At 43.7% G+C, this 23,174-nt stretch overlaps 1 long non-coding RNA gene across 1 annotated transcript; it reads right to left on the reverse strand.

Annotated features, from left to right (window-relative positions):
- Positions 1-4,964: 4,964 nt before the first annotated feature.
- LOC133626754 (uncharacterized) lies at positions 4,965-9,163 on the reverse strand. The gene is made up of 3 exons (XR_009819752.1): positions 8,958-9,163; positions 8,301-8,453; positions 4,965-5,627 (listed from the first exon to the last, which is right to left on the reverse strand). It is a non-coding gene; the product is annotated as an uncharacterized LOC133626754 (long non-coding RNA).
- Between the last annotated feature and the right edge of the window lie 14,011 nt (positions 9,164-23,174).

The following is a 23,174-nucleotide window of genomic DNA, read 5'->3' on the forward strand; positions in this document are numbered from 1 at the left end:
CATGTGTCTGTTAAGGTATACCACTGAATATGGGAGCTACAAGAAAGCAGGAAGGCAGAGCCCAGCTACAGTAGTAAGTAGGTCCCCATGCAGTCTATCAGCCAGCACGGTGTCACATTTGCAGCTCCTTTCCTGTGGGAGCTATCTTCAATACCACACTTTTTCTCCTCAGCTCCCATTGAAAAAAATACATTTTGTCTGTTAAGTTATGCCACTGAGTATGGGAGCTACAAGAAAGCAGGAAGGTAGATTCCAGCTACAGTAGTAAGTAGGTCCCATGCAGTCTATCAGCCAGCACGGTGTCACATTTGCAGCTGCTTTCCTGTGGGAGCTATCTTCAATACCACAGTTTTTATCCTCAGCTCCCATTGAAAAAATACATTTTGTCTATTAAGGTATACCACTGAGTATGGGAGCTACAAGAAAGCAGGAAGGCAGACCCCAGCTACAGTAGTAAGTAGATCCCCATGCAGTCTATCAGCCAGCACGGTGTCACATTTGCAGCTGCTTTCCTGTGGGAGCTATCTTCAATACCACACTTTTTCTCCTCAGCTCCCTTTCAAAAAATACATGTGTATGTTAAGTTATGCCACTGAGTATGGGAGCTACAAGAAAGCAGAAGGCAGACCCCAGCTACAGTAGTAAGTAGGTCCCCATGCAGTCTATCAGTCAGCATGGTGTCACATTTGAAGCTCATTTCCTGTGGGAGCTATCTTCAATACCACAGTTTTTATCCTCAGCTCCCATTGAAAAAATACATGTGTATGTTCAGTTATGCCACTGAGTATGGGAGCTACAAGAAAGCAGGAAGGCAGACCCCAGCTACAGTAGTAAGTAGGTCCCCATGCAGTCTATCAGCCAGCACGGTGTCACATTTGCAGCTGCTTTCCTGTGGGAGCTATCTTCAATACCACACTTTTTCTGTTCAGCTCCCATTGAAAAAAATACATTTTTTGTTTTAAGTTAATACCGCTGAATACGGGTGTAGGCACAGACATAGCTTGGACCAGCCAGCTTGAATAAAGATGGTAGGGATAAGTTAATGCAGCTGGCATGCTACTTCAGAAACAGGTGCTGCAAGTTAATCAATTGGGCCCTGGGTGATCTCATGGGCAGAAGCAGCATATAAGGAGGTAGCTAGCAAAGGAAGGGTGGCTTCGAGTCAACTGTGGTGGTTGTACTGTGTTGCCCCTGTATGTCTCTGCACGTGCATTACTTAGACCCTCTACGTCTTTGAGTGAATATTGCTTGCTCAACAACAACAATTGGTGACCCCGATGTGATTCGCTGATCCTCGGCAGAAAAGCACTTGGATTCCTGCTGGAGAAAAGGCAAGTGATCTGAGTAAACTGATATAATGGGAAAAATGCTAAGCAAAGAGGAAAATCCTATTGACACCCTCCAGCATATCCTTGCGGAAAAAGGATTCAATTATGAAAGAGAGTCTTTGCTAAGACTCGTAAGATGGGGACAGGAAGTAGGTCTCTTTGCTTCCCCCCAAGAAGTATATGAAAAGGGACACTGGGATAATCTAGGAGACATGTTGAATAATGCTATCGGCTTGTGTAAATTGGTATCATCCATTATACACCAGCTAGAAGCTGAGCGTGCTGCCGCTGCTGCCATGAAAGCAGAAGCTGCTGCACCATCTGCGTTCCCTGTAGATGCTAAAAGATTCTTTGGAGGTGGTGACTTTATAGTACCATCGGCTCCATCTCTAGAAGAAAATACTCAGAGATTCTTCGGAGGGGATAATGTCGTAATACCCTCGGCTCCACCCCTGGAAGAGGAGAGCATGGATGTGAGCCCGCCTCCCCCAGAACCCCCTAGAGCACCGTTCCAGGAGCCGAATACACGCATTGCTTCTCCTCCCCTCCCACCCACCCTTCACCATCCTGCCCCATCCCAACCTTCTGCTATACCTGAAGGAGTACCTGACAGAGAACGAAAGGTACGTTTTACAAATGATGCTGTGGATATGCCGTTGCCCCTGAGCTCATCAATCCCTGAGTGTATTCCTCTGCCATCATCACCCCCAACTTCTAGTGAAGATCAACAAAGACAATTATTAAAGGAAGAGTTAATACAACACGGAGAAGATATGAAACACACTTTGGCCCAGTTGGAGGAACTGATAGAAAAACCAAAAGCAACAGCTAATCAACTGTTGGAACGAATTAATGAATTAACCAAAACAAAGATTAAAGTTTCATCCCCACAGGTACTCAGAGATCCTCGGCCGGATGACTATGATCCGGCTAAGAAATGGAGAGGCCTCATACGTGATGCAGTAATCGAAGGCGAATTTATTCCACAAGCCTTTCCAGTAATAACAGCACAAAGAAAACGACAATGGGCACCTTTAGATTGGAAATTGGTAAGAGAAGGCCAGAAAGCGGTAATGCAATATGGCTTGTCCAACCCATACGTTCAAACGTTACTGGATCATATTTTCGCCAGTGGGTTAATGACTCCATTTGACTGCCAGAAGCTTGCAGAAACTTTCCTGAAGCCCACTCAGGTATTACTATGGGAGTCCGAATGGGAAAAAAGAGTTGATCTGACAGTGGTGGAAAACATGGACTTACAACAGGGAGATCCGCGGCGAGTCGTCACAGCAGACATGATGCTGGGTAAAGGACCATTTGCTGATCCTCAGGTACAAGCCCGACTGCATGAAGCTATCTTGCAGCAAACAGAGACACTGGCACGTCAAGCATTTAAGATTGTTCCTGATATGGGGGTGCCAGTTCCCTCATATACAACTATTATTCAAAAACCTAATGAGCCTTTCATGACCTTCTTAGACCGTCTAAGAGCAGCTCTGGATCGTATACCAAACATGTTGGCTGAAGTCAAGGCGGAAATAGGGTTACACTTAGCAGTTGCTAACGCTAACCATGATTGCAAAAAGATCCTGCAGGCTCTCCCGCGGACAGCAACTTTGGTCGACATGATAGAAGCCTGCTCTAGGGTAGGATCGTCAGCACATTTAGCTGAGGCAATGGCAACAGCATTGAAACCTTTAGTTCAAGCCCACAAAGGAGATCGGAGGCCAAAGTGCTTTAACTGTGGAAAAATAGGACACGTGAAAAATCAGTGTCGGTCCAGACCATTGGTATGGACAAACAGCTCCGCCAGGCCATCTGGGTCCAATGGCAGATTTCATGGTAATTGTTACAGATGTGGCAAGTTTGGCCATAGAGCCACTGAGTGCCGCTCTCGAGTGGCCAGACATACAATGCATAAGGGAAACGGGTTGACGAGCGCAAAAAGGGCGAGCGCGATGACACAAAAACGCCCTTCAACACCAAGAGCTGCCTGGATGGCCTCAGATCAGCCACTGCAGGAAGCGCAGGAGTGGATGTGGAAACAGCAGTAGATGTAACCATCCACAACACAGAGGTAACAATTATCTCCTCTAACGTTAATGGACCCCTTGGCTATGGATTAAGTGCTTTACTTTTAGGACGGTCATCGGCCTCTCGACAGGGTATTTTTGTGCTCCCCGGTGTAATTGATGCAGACTATGAAGGAAATATTGGAATAATGGTTAAAGTTTGGCAGCCACCAGTTCATATACCTAAAGGAACTAAAATAGCGCAATTAGTTCCTTTCAGGGCTAAAGTTCCTTTCGCAGGAAGTCGTAAGCGCCGAGACGGTGGTTTTGGATCCACTGGAGTACCTGAGGTAAGACTGGCGGTGCCGCTTTCACAGGGAAAGCCCACTCAGACGGTTGTATTCCAACATCCAAATGGTGAACACATGGTTGGGTACAACACATTACTGGATACGGGAGCAGATGTTACTATTGTTCCATTATCCTACTGGCCAAAAAGCTGGCCTTTAGAGAATTTAGACACCCTTGTTGTTGGAGTAGGAGGAATACAGATGACAAAAATTAGCACAGACCTGATTTCGGTATGTATACAGGGCGAAGAGAATAGATGTGTGCAAATTAGGCCCTATGTAATGAATACTTCAGTTTGGCTTTTGGGTAGAGACGCCTTAAGCCAAATGGGCTTTCGCTTGTCAAATGAAAATTTTTAATGGCGGCCATTGATGGGCGACCAATCCTGAAGTTAACTTGGCTAACAGATAAACCAGTTTGGATTGATCAATGGCCGCTAAGCAAAGAAAAGCTCGCCCACATTCATGAATTAGTAAATGAACAACTAGAGAAGGGTCATATTAAGCCATCCACCAGTCCATGGAATACACCAATTTTTACTATCCCTAAAAAATCAGGGAAGTGGAGGCTGTTACATGATTTAAGAGCTGTTAATGCAGTGATGCAGGACATGGGTGCTTTACAGCCAGGATTGCCCTCTCCTCCAATGCTTCCAAAAGAGTGACCCCTGTTGGTGATTGACTTAAAGGACTGTTTTTTCACAATTCCCTTACATGAGGATGACAGTGAGAAGTTTGCCTTTACAGTACCATCGATTAACAAACAAGAGCCAGCAAAACGATATCAATGGACTGTTTTACCTCAGGGAATGAAGAACTCACCAACTATTTGTCAAACTCATGTTGCCTGGGCGCTGGCACCTCTGCGTAAAAAATACCCTCGTGTCTTATTTTACCATTATATGGATGATATCTTGATTGCAGGAAAAGACCTGGACCAGCATCGCATTCTACAAGAAGTGAACCGGCAGTTAAGCAACTCTGGGTTGGTGATCGCGCCAGAGAAGGTACAAATGCACGCCTCTTGGAAATATTTAGGTAATATTATCACTGATGTGCGCATTTATCCTCAGAAGGTGGCAATTAAAACAGATATTGCTAACTTAACAGACGTTCAAAAGCTTATAGGTGATATCCAATGGGTACGAACCATATGTGGTATCACAAATGAGGATCTTGCGCCACTAATGCCTTTGTTAAAGGGCTCAGTAGAGGCTGATAGTGCGTGAAAACTGTCTCGGCAGCAAATCCAAGCAATAGAAAAAATAGGAAGCAAGATAGTCAATAATTACAGTCATCGATATGATCCTGACTTGTCAATTAACATTGCTGTGATAAGTCAAAACCAGCATGTAATGGCAATCTTGATGCAATGGGATTCAGTAGCGAAAGACCCATTGAGGATCTTGGAGTGGATATTTTTGCCACATAATTTACAAAAAACAATTACCACGAGGCTTGAGGCAATTGCAAAAATAATAGTTAAGGCCAGGAAACGTCTGGTGGAAATAGCAGGGATTGAGGCAGACATCATTTTCGTTCCTCTCACAGATGAGTTCTTGAACTGGGCACTGCAACAATCTGATGAATTACAGTGGGCCTTATTGTCATATCCAGGAACTATAAATAATCATTATCCGGCCCATAAATTGTTTTCTGTTAAATTTCAAATGGAAGACCAGCCGTTGAGATCAGCAGTACCCGTTAAAGGCCTGACTGTTTTTACCGATGCCAGTAAGATCCAAGCCAAAGCAGGAGTGGTTTGGTGGGAAAATGGAAAATGGCAAAATCTAACTGTCCACTCCCCAGGCAGTTCAGTTCAACTGCTGGAACTGATGGCTGTAGTTAAAACTTTTGAGAAATGGTCAGACGTCCCATTAAACATCATCTCCGATTCCCTCTATGTGGTCGATGCTGTCACTCGATTAGAGAGAGCGCTGTTGAAAGAAATCTCTAATCAGAATTTGTATAACTTATTTCTGCGACTCTGGCATCAGATAAATGAACGGCAAACTGCTTATTATATTGGACATATTCGAAGCCATTCGGGCTTAAAAGATGGCCTATCAGTTGGCAATGAAATTGTTGACAAGATAGTGGCAGCTCCTTTATTGATACCTACGGGGCCAATAATTGACAAATTTTCTCAAGCCCGAAGATCGCACGATTTTTTTCATCAAAGTGCGAAAATGCTGGTGAAGCAGTTTGACCTGACCATATCAGACGCTCAGGGTATTGTTTCCACATGCCCTGCATGCCAGAATCAGATCGGCCTAGGAGTAGGAGTCAATCCCAGGGGTCTGGCACCATTAGGTATATGGCAATCAGATATCACTGTCTATGCTCCTTTTGGGCGATTTAAACGTATACATGTTACTATTGATACTTATTCAGCCATGGTTTGGGCCACAGCCTTAACTAGTGACAGTTCTCGAGACGTCATAAGACATTGGAGGAGTTGCTTTGCAGTCCTTGGTGTTCCAAGAGAGATAAAAACTGATAATGGAAGAGATACTTCCATCTTATTGATAATGCTCACAGATCAGCATGCTAAAGGATCTGAAAAAAAGTCCAGAACTACATCAGGAAAAAGAAATATCAGTGGAGCTACCAAGACCTCATCCCTTTCTGCCAGTGTGCGTCCCTCCTACCAACACATATCAGATTGTTTATTTTGACTTTATGGATTTCTGTATTGTATTGTTCAGCGATGTAGCTGTTATTGACCTTTTGTTGTAAACTCATGGCCATGGGTAAAAATATTTATGTTTTCTTCATGTACCTTTAATTTTGAAATGTGTTGCTAAAGGCTGGCTGGTTCAAAAAAGAAAAAGGGGGGAATTGTAGGCACAGACATAGCTTGGACCAGCCAGCTTGAATAAAGATGGTAGGGATAAGTTAATGCAGCTGGTATGCTACTTCAGAAACAGGTGCTGCAAGTTAATCAGTTGGGCCCTGGGTGATCTCATGGGCAGAAGCAGCATATAAGGAGGTAGCTAGCAAAGGAAGGGTGGCTTCGAGTCAACTGTGATGGTTGTACTGTGTTGCCCCTGTATGTCTCTGCACGTGCATTACTTAGACCCTCTACGTCTTTGAGTGAATATTGCTTGCTCAACAACAACATAGGGAAGCTACAAGAAAGCAGGAAGGCAGACCCCATCTACAGTAGTTAAGTAGGTCCCCATGCAGTCTATCAGCCAGCACGGTGTCACATTTGCAGCTGCTTTCCTGTGGGAGCTATCTTTAATACCACACCTTTTCTCCTCAGCTCCCATTGAAAAAATACATTTCTATGTTAAGGTAAACCACTGAATATGGGAGCTACAAGAAAGCAGGAAGGCAGACCCCAGCTACAGTAGTAAGTAGGTCCCCATGCAGTCTATCAGCCAGCACGGTGTCACATTTGCAGCTGCTTTCCTGTGGGAGTTATCTTCAATACCACACTTTTTCTGTTCAGCTCCCAGTGAAAAAATACATGTGTCTCTTAAGTTATGCCACTGAGTATGGGAGCTACAAGAAAGCAGGAAGGCAGAGCCCAGCTACAGTAGTAAGTAGGTCCCCATGCAGTCTATCAGCCAGCACGGTTCACATTTGCAGCTGCTTTTCCATGGGAACTATCTCCAATTACACTCACATTGACTCCTCAACTCCCATTGAAAAAATACAAACTGTAGGTAGAAGTTATACCACTGAGTATGGGAGCTACAAGAAAGCAGGAAGGCAGACCCCAGCTACAGTAGTAAGTAGGTCCCCATGCAATCTATCAGCCAGCACGGTGTCACATTTGCAGCTGCTTTCCTTTGGGAGCTATCTTCAATCCCACTCACTCTAAAATCGTGGCGGACCAATATCAGTACAATCAAACTGATAATAACTACATTTTTTTGCGACAGGTATTATTATGGTCAGTAAGCTGCATTAGCGTGGTTAAGTAAGGGTGGAATAAAGAGAGTTTCCCCAAAGAACAGGGTCCACCCGGGGGATTTACTGGTATTCCGTTCCAGACCCTTTCTGCACAGATTAAAAATATACCCGTGGGCAATTTCTTCGGTGATGTAATACTAGAAACATTACAGCTGGAATGCAATTGCTTAAATACTGTTTCTGACTTCAAAGAAGAGTCTAAGGTGGCCCAGTATTTTTGATTCCTATTATAGTTATGGATATCCTGTGGCCTAGAACTTATCCAATTTTTCCCCCAGTTACATTAGTACCGAAGCTTGCATTGGCACTTCCAAACAGGTCTATTTCCTCAGGGGGTGAGGCTAATGTGGTATTAAGGGACTTAATCATCTCACATTGACGTTTCCCATCCTAATTGCATTCAGCCTCATTCTATTACACAAGGTGTTATCATCTACTAGTCCACAAAGTTCCTCCAGATTCCACACGGGCAATCCTACCAAACATGTTTTAAAAAGGATTAGTAACCTCTCCGAAACTAAGACAAAGAGATGATTGACCAGTTCGATTAGCAAAGGTTATCCAAATATTATCTCTAGGCTGATTAAAATGCGTCAAGCTGTTAGCAATTATAGTTATACTAAAAGCTATGGTTATAACAAAACACCTCATTATTCATTAAATTCACTGTCTTTTTGTTATATAACCTTCAGTCTTTTGATTGCTAGCCAGTCCTCCAATGACCACAAGACGAGGGTGTATGTATTCTTCAATCTCTTCCTGTCCTTTTTCATCAGATGGTTGGATCTCCGCAGCTTCAAGGACAGCTCTTGTCCACCTGGCTGGCACCCAAATGGATCCTGTGGGAGAATCAACACACAAATACCCACGTCCCCGGTATAATACTTTGGCCGGAGGCTGCCATATCCCTGTTTTAGGGTCACGATATTTAACCCATATTTCTTTCTTTCTTTCCTTTTCTGCCTTTGGATTATGATGCATTATTACAGGTGGTAGCTTCTGTTCCCCAAACACACACAGGTGGTTCATAACAAATAAGGCCTTTAACAATTTCATATGTGGGTCTTTAACATCCCCATATTTGCCAAGATATCTTTTTAGAGTCCCATTAGCTCTTTCTATTATGGCCTGTCCTGTGGGGGAATGGGGAAATCCCTGCTACATGTTTAACTCCCCATTGCTTCATAAACTGTTCTATGCTTCTACTTATATAGGCTGGCCCTTTGTTTACACCATGTGCTTATATCTGCTACCACCAGCACCTCCTCTCACTCCACCCCGTGCCCACCTCTTCTGTACCTTTCACCTCTCACGTTACAACCCGAGATCTTCCGGATGCCTACCACATCTCCCGTTCCCTATGCTCGATGACTCCAGTGTCCTGTGGCACGGGCTGATACATAACGTGTCTGTCCAGCACACATGCTAGCTGAGTCAATTGCAGGAAGATATGATCAGGTGGTCGTGTTCCACTTCATTATTCAATCTTGCCAATAGCTGAGTGACTCCATCTTGATCTGCATCACGGTGAGCACTCCGAGAAACGCGTCAATCTGCAAGAGAGACTCAGTAGACCGTTATATCTTCTACACTCCATGCTCTCCCCCTCCCTAAGACTAGTGTGAGGGATACCGTGGCTCAAGGCATGGGGATAGCTGGTATGTCCATGACCCCTGCGGGCAGCCTATAACTCAAATTTTACTAACAAGCATCAGACCCTTACAATCAGCAGCAAAGCCAGCGTGTTTATAGTACTTCTAATTGGTCCTTTCTCTAAAAGCCAGCTGTAGTTTTCTGCGAGAAGCCTTGCAGTTTCACACGCTGCCTCAGCTTCCTCCTTGCTCCTTGTGTAGGTATTTTTGCTTCTTTGTTTCTCACAGTAGAGAGCAGCTCAAGGACAATCTGCACATTAGTTTTAGCAACTCATGCCTGGTAAGCTTCTTCTTATACACTGAAAAAAAAGCACAGCTGACAAACAAAGTTATTATACTTGTGCTAAAGGTAAAATCTCTAGCAGGTCTATGTTGCAAAGTTGTATGGCTGATGCTACTTACATTACTAATCAAGTCTTCTGATGTCATTAAGGTTTGGTTACTTTGTTTGCTAGGCCAGTATCCTAATTTGCATAGCTGAGTCAATAAAGCAGATACTCCTACACCTGGAGCAAATATACTAGTTGCTATTATTGTTGAGGGAGACCAAAGGTAACATGGTCATCACATTTGCCAGTAAATGCATGCACAAATTGTTTTGGACAATGATGTTTCTAAATCATTGTGTGATTAGGCATCAAGATCGTCAGTTGTCCCAAACTGCATGGTCCCCTTTGTAATCTCGAGGCTATTCCAGGCCATGCCTGGTCCCCACAGATCAGAAAAATTCCCTTTGGTAACTGTACAGGCACAAGACTAGACCTGGATCTTTTTGGTGAAGTATAATTGCACCAAGATGTTGTGTTCTTATACGCCCAGGATGGGATCCACATTCTGTCCCAAATGTTTTGGTATTGCCGGTAAAATTAAACATAACACAAAAATCCATCTTTATAGATCCCAATAATTCTAACTCCTGTGGCTCTGTTGTCATTATTGGCAACTGTGAAATGATCAAATCCCAGCTGTCAACTTTGCCATTACCCTTAACTAAGGGATTTGGTTTTAATGCATTTGGTACAGGCCATTGTGCCACATCTGATGGAACTCCCACCAAACAGGTAGAAAAAGGATTATCTGGAGTGGCCATTGATAAACATATTGTAGACTGATTGATTGCTTTGGCCAGTGTAACCCACATGTTTTGCTTGGGTTGTTGAAATTGCCTAAAACTATTTACTACAATCATTTCAAGCATCAACATAAACCACCTTTTAGCTTCTCAATGCCAAAATGTTCTGTTCTTCCAAGTTCCATTCCTGACACCTAAAACGACTTAGAGAGTTTCCACTGTAAGAAAACCAGTATTCATCATCACATTTACAGCAAAATGCATAACATCACGACCAACAGTTTTTACACTCGTTGAGGCAAGGGACTGAGGATGGAAAGGACGAGCCCAGCGGTCCGTGAGGGCCGGGGCCGGCGGTGTCGGTGCGATGTGTGTGGGGGGGCTCCGGAGACACCGACCGGGCGCGGGAAGCGGCTGCGCGGCGGCGGCTGCGGATGGAAGGGGCGGGGGGGGTCTGGCTCACTCCGTGCCGTCCCTGGCGCCGGCGGCGCAGCCGCTGTTACTCTCTCCCGTGTTTTCTTGGTCTCCCCTCACATGCCCGATGGTGCCCAGTCTAACACGGGGTTGCGCTCCCCCACTCTCCTCTGATCATCCTGCGCCGCACCCTGGCCCGACTCCGCCCGCTCGGCATTCCCCTGCAAGTCGTCCCAGGGGTAGCTCGGCGGGTTGGGCTCGAATGGGAAGCAGCTCTCCCGCGGGGGCTCTGCTCTGAAGCCCCTTCGCCTCTCTGACTTTCTAAATACTCTTGTGTAGAGAAGAACCTTTTTCTTTTTTCTCGGTATCATCCGCCTCAGCGCCGCTCCCAACACTACTCTCGGTGCTGCTCCAGGCGCTGCTCTCGGCACCTCTCCCGGCACTACTGTCGGTGCCTCTGCCAGTTCACTCTCTGCCCCAGGGACAGGCTCACTAAGTGGGGGGGGCAGAGGTGGGGGCTCTTTAGGCCGGCACTCTCATTCCCCGGGAGGGGCCGATGACTCACATGGCTCCCGCACCCCATTTTCTACACGCGGGGGGTTGAGCATTACTTTTGAGACGGTAGGAGCCAGCGAGGTGGATTGGAACCTGTCATGCTCATTGTTTTTGTTCTTACTCTGTGCTGCTGATGTGTGCTCAGCAGCCTTCTTTTCTGCCTGATGTTGCAACAACTCATTGCGCACTATCCTCCAAAGCTTCCCTAACTTTTCAGCTATCTCATCGTCCTCCAGGGTAGCTTCCCAGAGTTTATCCCCAAACTTTCGCCATTCACTTAACTCATGAACAGTATGTGGGTTCTGAAAACAACCCTTAGCATACCCATAAGCTAAAAGCCCAGGGAGATCCTTTTCCAAATCTATTCCCTTAACCTGTCGCTTCTTTAAAAAGCAAGTAAATAAATCATATGCTGCTTGCCTTTCCATTTTCAGAAGTCGTCAGCGCTGTTGCAGCCCCACAAGGTCTCGGCAGCACGTATCAGCCGGGCTCGTCTGTACGGTCACCCAGGGCACGGCACCACCCCTTCCTTCTCTTTTCTGGTGCTTAGTTGCCATCCTCGCTGCTAGGACCCGAGCTCCTTCGCCGCTCCGCCGTGGTTGCCAATCTTGTATCACGTCGTTCGTGTATCACGTCGGTATATCACGTCCCCCGTGTATCACGTCGAGGTCACCATTTGTCGGAGACGGCGGGAGAAATGCAACACGACCAACAAGGATGATCAGCAAATCTCACTTTATTTGCAAAGACACCACTCTTTTATAGCATCAATACTCAGCCTGATACATATTGCCAAAGCTAAGCTCATCATTGGCTATTTGTCTAAATGTCAACTCCTCTTAAGAAACATCTTGCTCTACATTTTTGTGGTTAATACATCCTCTTTTTATATCCTGTCTACATGCAGCTGCAAGCAGTCCCTTATCTCAAGGACAATGCGCCCTTGGGCTAACCTTTTTTCTATTTAAGACATTTCTATTAGGTTAACATTGCTATGACCTCTTTCTTTCAGCCATACTTGAGCAACACTCTCCACAGTGGTGCAAGGAGTAGGAACAGTGAGAGAAACAACCATGCGGACTCCAAGGTCAGTGAGGAAAGAGAGGAGGAGGTGTGCTGGAACAGAGACCTCCCTGCATTCTATGGAGAGAACTGGGGAAGCTGAGGTTTGTTTGCATTTCTTTAAAGACCCTACAGCAGCGGTAGAGACTCATTTTGGTAAAGCTGGCCCCAGTCCAGGGGCAGCGATTCACTTGATTATTGGCCCTGAGCAGGGGAAGTGATTTCCTTCTTTATCACTATGGCCAGAGCAGGCCGTGTCCCGAAGGAGGGACCAATATCCACAGCTGTAACTGTGGGGAGGAACCATATTGGGATTTATCAAAATGAGACAGAACATAGTTAAAAATGTCATCATGAATGCATTCTGTGTCAGACATTCCTGTCAGCCTTTCTTCAGGCTGGCAGAAGGCCAGGGTTTGGGCTATTTTTAGCAGAAGTAGTTAAATTACAAATTCACAAATCTCCTTTATTCTTAGAAGTCAAGATATTTTAGTTTGTTATATCTTAATAATTAAAAACCCCACTTACCTGTGTAAAATGATGCTCACCCGATGAACCATTTCTGCCTCATCTCCTGAATTAGTGAATGTCAGCACCTTCTGAATATTACTGCGGGTAAAAGACAGTATTTTGAGTAACACAGCGGTTCTTTCACTGTCCATACAAGGCTGTACAACCTAAAGGTGGATACAAACCAGAGGGCTGGTAATTCATGGAATCTAGACATGCTTTACTGTGTATTTCTTATTTTAAGAAACACGAAGCATTGTTTATGCCAAAGACCATCGGTAAATCGTAAATCTTCTGTTAAACTTATAACGTACAATATACAACTCTCACAAAGGGTGTGAATTTCTGACAGCTTCCAGAAGCAAAATTAAAACCCATCACAATCAAAATCTCACATCGGTATTTTCTTATACGTGTGATTTTTGATGATTTGTCAATGTTGAAGTTTCTCACTGAAGTACCACTGAAGAAGTTTCACACTCCATAAGCACAGTGCACTACCTCAGATAGTCTTTAAAAAAGCCCCAAAACATGGACATTTGCAGTGCTGCCAAATCACTAGACTTTTCACAAAAAGAGATGTTTTTCCAGTTTCATGTCATGCTCAGAATGTCTGGTCTTAGAGACTTCCCAACATTTTCAATCCCCAAATGATTATGTTTTGAGTCATTGAAGAATTCAGATCATACTTGTAACATTTTATACAATTCTTCAGCTCTATACCACACTGCCTGGAAGTTCCATGAGAAGACACCTCAGGGTATACAGTAGCTTTCTCAAAATATTAGGTCAAATTAATTTCTGCACTGTGTGGCACAGAGCAGTCAAACAAGCATTTTACTAGCTCTGTCTTTGGAAAACTCACTTGTAGTTCTACCACTCAATCAACAACCACAAAAACATTCTGAACATTCTGGTCACAAACAACTAAGACAGCCTACATTGCATTCAAGTGTCATTAAGACGACAGAAGTATTCTTACTTCCTCAGATTTTCACACTTTTAGCTGCTTCTTTGTTCTGCCCAAGTATTAACAACATTGGATGAAGCTGTCTGGAGCATCTCTGGTATGTTTTCAGTAGCTCAAAAACAAGTTGTGTCTCCTTCCACCCAGGACACAAGATAAGTGCTAGTGGCTAGGTGTGTATGTACAAAAGAGTTACAGTAGAGCATGAGACAACTGTTTAGAATCTTAGTCATTGTACTATTTCAGAATTTAGGGCAAAAGTAAAATCCGCAAAACGGGCCTTTCAATGCTTCAAACAGAAGCTTTTAACACCATATCACCTCTTCAATGCAGATGGTACAGGCCCGAGGAACCGTGCACCAAGCTGGAGACAAATGGATGTGCAGCAACACACGGTGAAAGGTCCAAAAGTTTCATAGAAGCAGAAACATCTTGTCTTACTTGGAGCTGTGTGAGCCATTTTCAGTGGTCCCTTACAGCCTCAGTAAGTCTATGTTTCTGTGATCTAATGCAGTAGAAAATGAATGACAATGTTTTAAAAATCAAACCAGACATTTCCATTTCACTATGTAACAGCCCCTTAAAAATCAAGCTTCATCGAGTATCAAAGTGATATGACATTAACCACTTGTTAGATATGACTTGATAAATAAGTTACAGACTCCCACACTCATGCAGTCCATCTCTGTCAATGTCTAAGCAGATGGCCTAAATAACCTGGGAAGCATCATGAAGATACTCTAAGATGACATCAGATGCACCCATTCTCAACATGCACTACCTTTTGGATCATTCATTGACATTTGCACCTTAGAACACAAAACCTGCAGTACTCTAATATATACATCCTCCACTCCTTTTTCTCAAGGTTTGTAGCAACTGCTCGACTGCAAAAGTGTAAGAATTGGTGGAATATACAAGAAAGGATTATTTCCCTGATATGAGATGGCAACTATATCACATCCTTGAGCTATTGGTGGCCAACAGTAAGATTCAGTGGAGTTAGGGCCTAAAACTTTTTTCCAAGTAAGTTCCTACAGAAAGAGAAATAAAGAGTTCTACCTGAAAATCGTGTGCTTGAAACACCAACAAGGCAACACAAAGCACTGAGCAATTTAAAAGCCTTTGACCCACTGCATAATACATTTCCTTAACACACAATATGATAAGAGTTCTTCTGGGATGAGGAGTTAAATTCTTACATCTAATTCAAATGCCATCATTTGTAGCAGTGGTTGATAGATCAGATGAAACTGTACAATTCTACAGTCTCTCTGAAGCATAATTTACTCAACCGTATGAACAACCTCCTACACATTCCTCAATCAAAATTAGCTACTATAATATTTAGCATCTGAAAGTTAAGGTATGATACTAGTCTTAAAAATACTAAATGTAATGTAATACATTAGCATTACTCTTCCCAGATCTTCAAGAAGTGGTGCTGTTTCCAGAACTGATGGTGGCTTCATTTTCTTGCCAAGAAAGACAAAGTTTCTTTCTTCAAGATTTTCAAAACTCTGAAACCACATGAAATAGATGACAAAGGCAATACTTAGTAAATGGGTTTGAGCTTACATCCAACTTAAAAACTATTTTTTTTGAGAAGAATTAGCCAAAGAAATGCAAACACAAATGAAGTACAACTCACACACACGTCACACAGAACAGAGCTGAGACTCCTACTGTCCCCTGACTTGGCCATTGCCTCTGTTTCTTGCTTTTTTTCTTTTTGTCTCTTCCCCTGCATTTTTTTTTTGCCCTTCATATTTTCACAGAGGCACCATCAGCTTTGCTGGCTTGCTGACCTTTGGTCTGGTCTTGTTGCTGATGTGGCTGGATTCAGTCCCTGATGTCCCTCCACAGAGTCCCTCCACAATGACCACTCTTGTAGCCTCAACACTACCCACACCTCCACATATATGACACACGTTTGCAAAGGTTTAAATGGAAGTTATATCCTGGAATTACCTGTTGCTCATTTTCAGTTCTATGTGTGTTCAAAGGATCAGAATTTAAGCACTGCTGAAGCCTGAGAAATATACAAATATTAAATTCAATGGAAATGCAAAAGGAAAGTGTAATCGATAAATATCACCAATATTTCTAAAATGGCACGAAACAGTTCACCTACAAAATATCTCTGATGTATTACCTGTGCCAACAAAAACCCTCAAATATGACAGAAGAAATCAAAAAGGACCATTTTGGATGTAAAATTTACTATTAGGTTTTAGGTATCTGAAAATAACCCAAAGGTTTTTTTAACCAAGATAATTGGTGGGTTCCTCAACTTCAGAAGAAAATCAGATGGGACTGCAGGAAAAAGGTGTCTTAAAGTTGCAAAAACATGAAACAATGTATCTTTGCAACAGTTAAAACTTGAATTAGAAACACTCCTCAGCTTGTTTACATATGCAGCAAGTGATCTGCAGCATAACAAAAGCCTTGCACAAATCAACTCAGTCAGATTTCATTCAGCTGGAAAACTTTATAAATCACACTAAGAATAAAATAAGGCAACTGAATATGCTGAGTGTGCAGAAACCTACTGCCTCATCACAGCCTTGTTTTCAAGCTACTGTTTAGAAAGAATTGCTATTTTTACTGTGGTCTGGATAAGTATCAGCAGCTTCTAATGGCCTCCTTCCCCAATACCATGTGCACACATCTGGTCTTACCCTCTGTCCTTTTAACTGTCTAAGAAGAGTAACTGGAAACATACTACAGCTCCTAATTATCTGGCTACACAATTGGTTCAAATATGTAACATACTGTACCATACCTGTCTGTGTGAACTGCTGGATTTTCCTTGAAAGGCAATCCTGGGATTGTTTTGACAATCTATCAAGAAAAGACAAACCCTTTTCTGGCAGTAAAATACTGTTTAAGAGCAACATTTTAGAAAAAAAAGATTACTGAGCTCAAGGTGGTTTTCTTACCTAACCGAATTTTCTTCATTAAGAATCAAGCATGCAACAAGAACATCAACCACACAGGAGAATCAGTTCATGTTCACAGCTCAAGCTATAGCTTCTGGCAGCTCTTTCTCTGAAGAATTCCCCCCTGTATTCCCCCAACAACTACCAAAAGCTGGCCACACAAAACCACTACACATCTTCACACCACTAGAGCAAGTGAGTACAAAAGGAGACACAACCTGTTCAAAGTCCTTAGTTGCAATCTAAAAACCCAAAACCACCAGAACCACAAACTTGAAGGACAATGTTCTCTTTTAACTAGATCAAGAGTTAGTCCCAGATTTGTTTCAGAAAAGGATGTGATAGCTGACTACAGTATTCCTAATCTGCCTTACAGATGCTGCACTTAATTCATTTTGACATTTGAAGAGAAAATCTAACACTTACAGATGTGGTAGTTTCACTGTCATCTGTGCTGGAGCTTTGTCATGTCTTTTCAAGAACAGAACCAGATACAGCAAGATCTAGAAAGACAATTTTAAAAGATGCAGAAACACGTTTGTGATTATCTGAATCTATGAAAGGCCAGTGTTTTTACAGTTGGTTGCAACTGACTTCTTTCTCTGCTTGTCTCATTTTCTAATGGCAAAAAGAACAACCAAAAGACAGTTGTATTTACATAAAGATATGCAAATGAACCGAGTGAACAAGGACAGAGGATATTTATAGTGATTCAAGTCTGTTTTAAACAAGACAACTCACAGAAAACATTCAAGTTACCTCTGTGTAGAGAAATCCCTCTAAACTCAAATCAAACAGTAAGGTATCACTGATTAATGCTACAAGTTATTTCAACAGTATCTAATGCTTTTCAGCATATCAACAAATGACCCTGCAACTCACCCTTTGTCTTATCAAGCACAAAATGCTTTAGAATATTCCTGCATCTGCTGATTTGATTGCTCTTTGTAAACTCTGATACATAGGCAGTGTTTGTTAGGATACCTTTTGTTCCACTTGTTGGATTCCAACTGATACAGTAGTTCAATATATCCAGGTAAAGACAAATGATGCAGTGCATGAATGATTGCTGCCAGCACACATGGTTCCCACTTGTTTCAGGATCTGTTGACACCTTCTGCTGGAGCAGCACTGTCCTCAAATCAAGTGCAGGATTAACAACTTTCATTGGAAGAGAGTCAAGATTTCATGATGTTTGGGTCTCCTGATAATCTGCTGAACTCACTGCATTCTCTTCAGCTTGCTCAAAATGAGCAAAGCTGCTTAAGACGAGATCATCATTAATGCATACCTAAAAAACCCAAGTATTTGACTGACCAGAATCAACAAGCAAGTCACCATCACATACTGCTTTAGAATTTACTTGAAGCTGGAGACAACAGGAAGACATATGCAGTATGTACAAATGCTTTCTGAAGAGTACTCATTCCACAGCAGGAAAGTTGGTCATATCTTCCTCTATGTTCTCCAAACAGGTGTTACTTACCAGTTTCATGCTTTTGCCTAAAATTCTGTGCTCAGTTTTCTATGAGCTTTTAGAAAAACTATCTTAGTTTTATGTCCCTTTGATTCAGAGTGCATCCAAACCTGGCAGGAAAAAACAATATTCAACTTAAAAGTTCTTACTGGCTCAGAGAGAAGTGACACTTGCCAACTGTGATTCTGAACAGAGAAGGTATTCAAATTAAGATGTAATACAAGTTATTGTCTACAGTGAAGACCACAGCTCTAATGTTAAAAGTCTTGGTAAAATACTCCAAATGGCAGCACTTTTCAAACACATTTATTTTTGTCTACTAGGCAGCTGCTCAAGTCTGACAGTAGCTGCAGCAGAGATTTAGCAGGAGTTACGCACTTTGGTAAGTGCAACGAGCTTTCTTCCTTTCTCCCAGCTATTTGGGAATTCAGCCTTATGCACATGTGAACTTGTATTTATTTTCATAACACCATGCAACTGCCTTCTTGAAATATCTTTAAGTGTATCACAAAGAAGGACAAGAGTACAGTAAATTCACATAGTTGTTCATCTGAAGTACTTGGGGGTCTTCATTTGCTTGTCAATACCTTCCAAAGCGGTTCACAAGTTTCCACCTCACAGAATTCATTCCAGAGTTCATAAACAACAGATTTAGAAAATAAATCTTCTAGTAAGTTAATGATTGCACTTCTACTGTATATGGCAAATTACAAAATTCACTTGCAAGTAACACTTTTCGGTCTGAAATTTGTCACAAAGTTATAACATCTATAGTAGAGTGCACAAAGAGGTTTGTAGAGATAAAAATATCTCACCTTTTCACCTTTTATTGTCACATAAAGGAAAACACCAGATGTGGTATCTTCTACAGCACATACTTTGGCTGTCGTCTGGGTAGTAGCAAAACTGAGTGATGGTGTTTCAATGACGCAGCTGCCTGTTCTTTCTTGCTCTCCTCCAGCCCAGTGTTTCCTCACTAACCCAGCATCTGGAAGAGCAAACAATGGGTGTTTTAAAAGTCTCCCTCTCACTGTAGTGGTGACAAGTTTCTGTTGATCTCCTGGGGACTTTACTTTGGGTTTGCTTTGACATTTTGGCCACCTGGACTTGAGAATTCTCCCTCCCTTTTCCACCCCCCTTTTCACATTTGTTGCCTGGGATTCTCCCTTTACAGTTCTTGCTGGACATTTATCCAGACTCTGTGCTCTGCACTTGAAACAACTAGCAGATGATTTCTGATGGAACCTGAGGCTCTCTGCACTGGCCTGATGCAAAGGCAATTTGCATCAAAACTCCTCCAAAATCCTTTTTTTTCTCTCTCAGAATTGCACCAAAACCTCATTTTATCCCTCACAACTCCCCCAAATCCCACTTTTTCCCCTCAAAACGCTTCCAAAACTCCACTTTTTCCCTCAAGATGGCACTTTTTTACCCAGTAGTTCCCAAAAATCCCACTTTCTCCCTCAGAATAGCACCCAAAACCCACTTTTCCTCGGAAAATACCTCCAAAACCTCACTTTTTCATTCAGAACTCCACCAAAACACCACTTTTTCCATTCAAAACACCACCAAAAAACTTGTTTTTCCACAAATCCCCCCAAACCCCACTTTTCCCTCAAAACTCCACCCAAATCCCACCTTTTCCCCTCAGAATTGCACCAAAACCTCATTTTATCCCACAACTCCACTGCTTTTGGCCCTCAGAAATCTACTCCATCCCCACTTTGCCTCTCAAAACTCTTCCAAACTACACTTTTCCCTGCAAAGCTGCACCAAAACCCACTTTTTCTCCTAAAACTCCAACAAAACCTCCCTTTTGCTCTCAGAAATTGTGGTGGTTTAGGCCCATCAGGGAACAAAGACCACGATTAGCCCTGAGTACCCAAGTGGCTGAGAATTGCTCAAGGGCAGGGAGAGCTTAATTGCCGCTTAAGGTTCAGGACAAAGCAGACCAGGCCACTCGGTTTGGGGAAGAAAACAGAGAAACAGTTTGATGCAACGTCAACTAAAACATACCCCCAAAAACCCAAAACATAACCAAAATGAAACAACACAGAGCAATACATCAATGAAGAGTCCAACCAGCCTTTTGAAGAACACCTTCTTGCCACCCCTCCCCTCTTCCCGGGCTCAGAGCCCTGATCCCGGGGCTTTTACCTTGTCCCCCCCCCCGAACGGTTCGGGGGAGCAGGCAGTGGAGGTCTCAGTTAGTCTGTTCCCCATAGCTTCTGCCGTTTGTCCCTCCTCAGGACGGGTGAACTCCACACCAGTCCTCCCTGCGAGTCCGTGGGGTAACTCACACGCATGGCAGCCCTGCACGGGCTGCTCCGATGCCCACTGACTCCAAAGGCTGCAGCTCGTCTCTGCCTCTCGTGTGGGGCTGCTCTGCGGCGTGCAGGCTCTCCAGCACGGCCTGGGCCATGGCCCCTCCCCACACAGTCCCTCTCCCATCCGGGCTCACTCACACGGAGCTGCTGGGAACTCTCGGTCCTGCCATGGATCTCCATAGGCTGCAGGGGCACAGCTGCATTCTCGCCACGGCTTGCAGAGGGGTCTCTGGACTGTTGCTTCTCCTTCCTTCCTCCTTCTCTGGCTGAAGGGTCCACGTGGTCGCCTCCATCTCGTGTCACTCTTACACCTCCTGCCTCGCATTCCAAATTCCCGTCCCCTAAATAGTGCTGGCAGAGGCGCCAGATTGGCCCAGCCGGGCCGGAGGTGGGTGTGAACCCAGGAGCCGGGGGAGAGTCCACAAACTCTTTCTCGGGTCTTCACTGCAACCCGCTCCCCCGGTACTAAGCCAAAAGCTGTTCCTTGCTAAAACAGAACACAAATAAACAAAAACTCTACTTTTCCCTCAGAATTGCTCAAAAACACCGCTTTTCCTCTATCAAATTCCACCTAAATCCCTCAAAAGGCCACCCAAACCTCACTTTTCCCCTCAGATTTGCCCCCAGACCTCATGTTATCCCTCACAACTCCCACAAACCCGCACTTTTCCCCTCTAAATCCCAACAGAAAACAAGTTGTTCCTTCAAACCTCCAGCCAAACCCCCACTTTGGACCTCAGATATTGACCAAAACCTTCCTTTTTTTCCTCACAACTCCACCCAGACCTCACACTTTCCCCTCAGGACTTCCCCAAAACCTCACTTTTCCTCTCAAAACTCTACCAAATCAAACACTTTTCCCCACAGAAATACCCTCAAAACCCCACTTTTGCCGCCTCAGAAAACCACCAAAACCCCCACTTTTCCCCTCAGACATGCCCAAAAACCTCCTTTCATCCCTCACAACTCCACTGAAACCACACTTTTGCTCTCAGAATTGTGCCAAAACCTTATTTTATCCCTCCAAACACCCCCCAAACCCTACTTTTCTTCTCAAAACTCTACCAAAACCCCACTTTTTGCCACCTAAGTTCCCCAAAAACCCATTTTCCCACTCAAAACGCCACCCAAACCTCACTTGACTTTCGAATTGCCCCCAACCTCATTTTATCTCTCAGAACTCCCCTAAACAATCACTTTTCCCCTCAAAACCCCAACAAAAACACACTTTTTCCTTGCAAACTCCACACAAATCCACACTTTTGCTCTCAGAATTGAAACAAAACCCCGTTTTAGCCCACAACTCCACCGCTCTTTGCCCTCGCAAATGTACTCAATCCCAGCTTTCCCCTGCAAAACTGCACCAAAGCCCCACTTTTTCTCCCAAAACTCCAACAGAACCCCACTTCTCCGCTCAGAAATAAACCAAAACCCCACTATGCCCCTCAGAATTGCTCCAAAACCCCACTTTTCCTCTCAAAACTACACCCAAATCCCAATTGCTTTCCCTCACAATTACCCCAAAACCTCTTTTCATCCCTCAGAACTCCCCCAAAACCCCACTTGGTCCTTCAAAAAATCACACAAAACCGCTTTTCTCCTCACATCTTCCCCAAAGGCCCTCTTTTCCCCTCAGAATTACTCCAAAACCTCACTTTTTCCATCCAAACTTCACCTAAACCCCACTTTTGCTCTCAGAAATTTACCAAAACCCTGCTTTTTCCCTCAAAACACCACCCAAATCCCACCTTTTCCCCCAGAAATGCCCCAAAACCTCATCTTTTCCCTCAAAACTCCACCCAAATGCCACTTTTCTTTCTCAGAAATGTACCCAAACCCCACTTTACCTCCTCAAAACTCCTCCAAAATCCTTGTTTTTCTCTCACAATTGCACCAAAACCTCATTTTATCCCTCACAACTCCCCCAAACCCCACTTTTTCCCCTCAAAACGCTTCCAAAACTCCACTTTTTCCCTCAAGATGGCACTTTTTTACCCAGCAGTTCCCAAAAATCCCACTTTTTCCCTCAGAATAGCACCTAAAACCCCCTTTTCCTCTGAAAAGACCTCCAAAACCTCACTTTTTCACTCAGAACTCCACCAAAACACCACTGTTTCTCTCAAAACTGCACCAAAACCCCGATTCTTCCCCCAGAAGTTCTCCAAAACTGCACCTTTCCCCTCAAGACTCTACCAAACCCCACTTTTTCCCCTCAAAACTCCACCAAAACCCCATTTTCCCCCTCAAAACACGACCCAAACTCCACTTTTACCCTCAGAATTTCCACAAAACCCCACTTTTCCCCTCAAAACCCCAGCAAAACATTTGGTTTTTTCAAAAATCCACCCAAACCCCACTTTTTCCCTTTAAAAATTTACCAAAACCTCACTTTTTCCCTCAAAACTCCACCAAAATCCCACCTTTTCCCACAGAAATACCCAAAACTCTCATCTTTTCCCTCAAAACTCCACCCAAATCCCACCTCTTCCCTCAGAAATGCCCCAAAACCTCATCTTTTCCCTCGAAACTCCACCCAAATGCCACTTTTGTTTGGGTATTTCCCACAGAAATACCCAAAAGTC

The sequence above is a fragment of the Colius striatus genome, chromosome 14 (assembly GCF_028858725.1).
Source record: "Colius striatus isolate bColStr4 chromosome 14, bColStr4.1.hap1, whole genome shotgun sequence".
NCBI lineage: Eukaryota > Metazoa > Chordata > Aves > Coliiformes > Coliidae > Colius > Colius striatus.